The sequence below is a fragment of the Eriocheir sinensis genome, chromosome 15, assembly GCF_024679095.1.
Source record: "Eriocheir sinensis breed Jianghai 21 chromosome 15, ASM2467909v1, whole genome shotgun sequence".
Classification (NCBI taxonomy): domain Eukaryota; kingdom Metazoa; phylum Arthropoda; class Malacostraca; order Decapoda; family Varunidae; genus Eriocheir; species Eriocheir sinensis.
This window is the reverse complement of record NC_066523.1, coordinates 8,110,616-8,116,665: the sequence shown is the minus strand read 5'-3', so window position 1 is coordinate 8,116,665 and position 6,050 is coordinate 8,110,616.

Here is a 6,050-nt window from a genome sequence, read left to right as displayed (position 1 = left end):
TTTAGCCATCACCATCGCGCTCTCACTTTCTTTCCCCTCCTCCTCAATCATCACCAACACCACCACCACCACCATCATCACCATCGTCATATTCACCCCCTCACTGCCGCCCTGTCAACCTTCACGACCACCACCACAGTCACAACGCAGCCAGCAGGTCGATAGAGAGATTAAGCTGCGTCCCCACGTGCCTCATTTCCTGGCCACGCTCCGGCCCCACGCAGGGCAAATATATTACCTTATAGACGTGACCTTTCCCATGCCGGCGAAAGGTGTACAAGGTTACTCATTCACGACGAACACCTAGTCTTATTATACCATACTTCTTTGTTCCCTGAAAACGCTAAGGGTTTATTCTTCCTTTATCTTTGGCTTTCTATCTCATTTTATGGTCTTTATTGTCATAATTTAAGCACGGTTTTTACTATACAAGCTAAAAATACTCTAGGCACAGAAGTTACCTTTCTCGGCATGTTCTTTTTCCATATACTTTACCGGTACTCGCAGGTGACCAAGATTACTTATCCACGACAGAAAACAAATGTAAGACTGATGTTTTCTGTACGTGTTGAAGGACAAGGTAACACAAAAAGCTTGGTCTGAACTTTTCCTACGTGTTACAGGTGTAGTGCTGTGCCCAAGGTTTCTCATCCAAGACACTGAAGCTTCCTCAATGAACACGTACTAAAGGTATAAACTCAGCACCAAGGTAACATCCAGGGCCAAGAAACTACCCTATTTAACTTGCCCTTTCCCATACGTGTTGTAGCTCTGACGAGGTACTCAAGATTTCTCATCCACGACAAATAAGTTTACTCATTCAACACGGGGTAAAGGTATAAACTCAGCATCAAGGCAACATACAGGGTCAACAAACTAATTATTAAACATGACCTTTCCATACGTGCTGTAGCTATCACGAGACACTCAGGAGTTTCTCAACCACGACGAAATTAAACACGTGCTTATGGTATGAAAGCACACCAGCAAGGTAACACAGGCAAAGAAATTACCTAATTCAAATGTCTTTCCCATACCAGGTGTTCAGAGGTGGACAAGCTCCCTCTATATCATCATCACAGTAACCAAATCCTCTCCTTTCAACGCTTTCCCACCACTTCATTACACCATCCTGTTAATCATTCAGAGGGGGTGATGGGGAGGGTGGTGGTGAGGGGGAGCCGGAGGAAAGAGGACCAGGGGAGGGTAAGGAGGCCACGCTGCTAGTCACGTACAGGTAGCAAAATATTTATAATGGACACATTCAGAGAGCAGGGATCCATGGTGGACTCTTAAATTATAATCAGAGCGTGACTGGAATGTACTGAGAGGCATTCATCACGGTGTGTGCTCGCAAATTATCATTGTAAATTCACCGCTGGAAAGTTATCATCGTGTATGCCCCGTTTTAGCTTCAGGGAAAGGAGGAAGAGAAGAAGGAAGACAAGAATGAGTCAGTAAGGTTATATATACAAATGACTGTTTTGTTTAGCGTACACTACTCCTTCTTCCTTGCTCTCCTTCACCCTCTTCCAACCCACAGTCAGAAAAAAATATATATAGATCACCACCTCGACAAAGAGAAAGTATTTTGTTTAGCAGCTAAAAAAGAGGTTGTAAAAGCGTGCCTCTCGTTCTTTCTTTCCTTTTTCTCATCCTATTCCTACTTCAAGAGCGGGAGTGTGGTGGACGAAGGCCGAGTTTTGGAGAATTAGATGAAGGAGGAAGAGGGTAGGAAGAAGTGAGCAAGGAAAGAAGAGCATAAAGAGGAATAAATGAAAGAGGAGGAGGATAGGAAGAAATGGCTCAGGAAGGAGGAGAATTAGAAGAAATAAACAAGGACGGAGAAGGATAAAAAGTGAATGAAAAGAATAGGATAGAAAGGGCTAGATTGGGAAGGAAGAGGATAAGGAGAAATAGATAAGAAAGGGAAAATTATATGAAGCTGATAAAAGGGGAGGAAAAATGTATAAGAATAGATATGGAATGTGGAGGAGGATAGGAATGAATGAATGAGAGGAGGATGGGGCAGGGTGAGGATTCCTACCAGAAAATTACGATAATGATGATGATAGGGATGATGGTAAGCGGAGAGGAGTTAGAATGAACAAAAAGAAAGGCGACCGAAACAACAAAGAGAAAGAGTGACGACGAGGACTGTGACGAGACTGAAAAGGGAGAACACGGTCGAGGGCGCGGTGGAAGAAGAGGAACAGATGATGATAAAAAGGGGAATTACAGGACACTACACCCTCCTCTCGGTCGTCCTCTTTATACTCTTTTACACTGTAGTAATGGCCCACACCACACGTCGTTTTTATGGCACCCTCGTGTCTCCCGGCCGCCCTCACCTTTCATTTCTAGACCCTAGCGAGTGTTTATTTTTCATGGCAAACTTATGGAATCAGATCACGACACTAGTTACTGAAGGACAAACTTGACAGTGTATGATTGCACGGGAAAATGGCAGATGTAATTCCATGTTTTGAACTGTAGTATTCTGGGTGAAAGCAGGAAAGCATAATATTCTTAAGATAACATTCCCCTGAGCCGGTCTTGTTACGAGTGATTTGGGAGTCTTAGTGAGCTATGATTTCAGGCTAAGAATCGAGCAAATAAAATACTGGGTTATATTTATGGAGCGTAAGCAAGAGAAACGCTGTCATCCTCAAGCTATAATTAGCATTAGTTAGACCTTATCTCGATGATGCTGAGCAGTTCTGGTCTTACTTTTATGGAATGGAAATCAACATGTTAAAAATCGTTGCAGAGGAGGGTAACAAAAAACAACCACGGATTGAGAAACTTGCCATAAAAGGATAAGCTTAAGCATTTCTATTTGCATTCTCTAGAAAAGCGAAGGGTGTGCAAAGCTCTTAAATGGATGTGGCGATGTTTAATAAGGTGGTAAAATAGTCAGGTAATAAACGTGCCAATTGGTTTAAATTAGATAAATAAGTGAGATTACAAAAAAGAGAGGCAAGAACTGGATTGCTATTAGAGTGGTTATGTTCTTATATCAGATACAGAAAACTATTTATAGAAAAAAACATCGAGGCAATATTTCCCACACATCATCCCACACCGCGAGCCCGGGATGAAGCGTCTCCGGAGTGGGCGGGGCAAAAATAATAAATCAGCAAGGTGGTGGAGCCACAATCAACGCCTCGAAATAAATGTTGAGTCCACTTCCAACGCGCGGGGGCGAGGGACGGAAGGAAAACACGGCGCGGGGCCACTAAAACACTCCTTCTGCTATTATACTGCCGCCGCGGGAGGATCAGGACCAGGGAAGGAGAGGAAGGAAAAACGATGAAGCAAAAACATGGGTCAGACACATTTCACCCTCAAAGGAGACGGTGGTGGTGGTGATGTTTGGTCAGTCTCTGCTGGGAAAGGGAACTTGACTCGGTTTCTGCCATTTTCTCCGTCTGTCTGTATGTCTGTCTGTCTGTACGTCTCTCTCTCTCTCTCTCTCTCTCTCTCTCTCTCTCTCTCTCTCTCTCTCTCTCTCTCTCTCTCTCTCTCTCTCTCTCTGCCACCACTAGAGACCTTTATACTTCAGTCTCTCTGTCAAGCGTGGAGCGAGAGGCGAGGATGAGAGACGGGAGGGAGAGGGCGAGGGAAAAGAGAACGAGTGGTTTAGAGACAAGGGAAGCGAGACGAAATGGGAGACGAGGGGACTTCAGGGATAGAGGAAGAAGAAGAGGAGGGGGAGGAAGAGGAGGAAGAGGAAGAGGAGGAGGAAATGGTGGGAGAATGTATAGCCTGAAATGTATTATAGTATTAAACTGAGAAAAAAATAACTGGAAAGGAGAAAATGGAGGATAAATCATTAAATATAGTGATAATGTTGAGAGAGAGAGAGAGAGAGAGAGAGAGAGAGAGAGAGAGAGAGAGAGAGAGAGAGAGAGAGAGAGAGAGAGAGAGAGAGAGAGAGAGCAAGGGTGGGAGGGATAAAAAAAAAGGCTCCTGAAGGATTTTCGTGCAAGGGTGGGATGGAGGAAGTTAGACGTTGTTTCCTGTTTGTAACCACCACCATCACCTCCTCCTCCCCCTCCTCTTCCACCTCCTCCTCCTCCCCGTGCACCCCTTATCGTGACCCTAACTCGTCGCCCCTCTCAGCCATCGGGGGTGAAGTGGGGCGTGATGGTGCCTAGACGGGAAACTTTGTTAGAAAAAGGAGAAGCTACGTTTTTGTATGTGTGTGGAAAAGCCCCGCGGGAGGCTACACGTATTCCGAGTGTGTGTGTGTGTGTGTGTGTGTGTGTGTGTGTGTGTGTGTGTGTGTGTGTGTGTGTGTCGTCAGGGAGGAGCACAACTAGCAACACTATTAAAGGCCAACAGAGGGCGTGGTGGCGGTGATGGCGTCGGTGCTGGCGTTCGCAGGACCCACTTTCGCTCAACCCTTGCTAATGCTTGACCGCTTTTCGCCTATCACCGACTGCCTTCGTGTCACTCCTAGCCCCCTTCCCATCCCCCGCTCCCACCTCTACTACACGACGCCCATTAACCTTAAGTTTGATTGCGCCGTCAGTCAGGCGGAACAACAGGGGGCACCACGGTCCTTAAAAAGATCTGACCAGCCGCGCCACACCTGCTTACCTCGGCGCAGGACGGAGCGCTCAGACAAATTGTACCTTGGGAGAAACTTGACGGAGGGAGGGAGGTAAGAGAGTGGACTGTTGCGATAGCCTGACACGGATCTAGTTCCTCATGAATGCTGTTGACTTCCACGGACACGCAGTTGGTTCATGCTCAGGCAGTTTAAGGTCACTCATGCTCAATAGGGAATAAATATAGAGGGATATTGTGGGTATGGAAATGTTGCGATAACCTGACACCGATCTAGTTCCTCATGAATGCTGTTGACTTCCACGGACACGCAGTTACTTCATGATCAGGCAGTTTTTGGGGCACTCATCCACACTGTTGGGAATAAGGTTAAGTTGGGAGCGTACGCTATAGCTGCACGTGGCGGCGGTGCTCATCTCCGTCCCGACACAGGGCCAGTGAAAAACATAGAAGTAATGGATACATGCGAGCAAGGAAATAATGTTGGATAATCTACGTTTCGAATCATCTCATCAAGCGGAGCGTTTTGAGGGTCTTCTGTAATTGTTGTCTTCTCTTGCTCTGTCTCAACGGTTCAAAAGGGCGGGTAATCCTTGAAGGCCCATGATGAGGTAGAAACAAGCAGGGCACGTACGGCCGGCACCTCAGCAGCGCCGGCCTCATAAAGAACGCTACTTTATGGACCACCTGAACCTGTCGCCGCCGTGCCTGGCTCTCGAGGAAGGGCAGGATTCCTCCCGACGCTCGCCTGTCCCTGACCTTGCATGCTCCCCGGCGACTCCTCCGTGTAGAGCAGCGACTGGCGGACTATCTGCCTCTGTCTGCTTTTCTGATTGGCTGGCTGACTGTTTGAATATCTGTCTTTATATTTGTCTGCCTGTCTAGCTGTTCGAATGTCTGTATGTCTGGCTGTGTCTGCGTCTAACTGTTTGTCTACCTGTCCGTCTGTCTGGCAAATTGTATAAATGTCATTGTTTGTTTGTTTGTCCGTGTGTCTGTCTGTGTCTGTTTGAATGGCTGCTGGAATGGCTATTTGCGTCTGTCTGGGTGTGTTTGTGTCTTGCTGTAAGTCTGTCTGTCTAGCTAGGTAATTGTTTAAATGTCTGCCTGTCTGTGTGTATGGCTGTTTTAATGGCTGTTGAAATGTTTGTCTGTCTGGCTGGCTGTTTGTGTCTGTATCCAGCTGTTTGTTTCTGTCTGTCCGTCTCTTTTCTATCTGCCTTTCACTCTTTCGGTCTGTCTGCTCGGTTCCCTGTCCCACACGTTACTTTCTCTCCATCCTACGACTTGTCTCCCCCAGAGTGGCAACACATTCGTCTGCAGCCGCTGGTCCGCGAAGCCATAAATGTCACACACTACGCCAAAAACGTGTAGAAAGTGTGCAATTTCATGGTGCAACAATCTAATTAAAAATCGTTGAATCGTTCAGTATCCGCATATATCCTTAATTAAGTAAAAGAAGAAAAGGCCTCTGC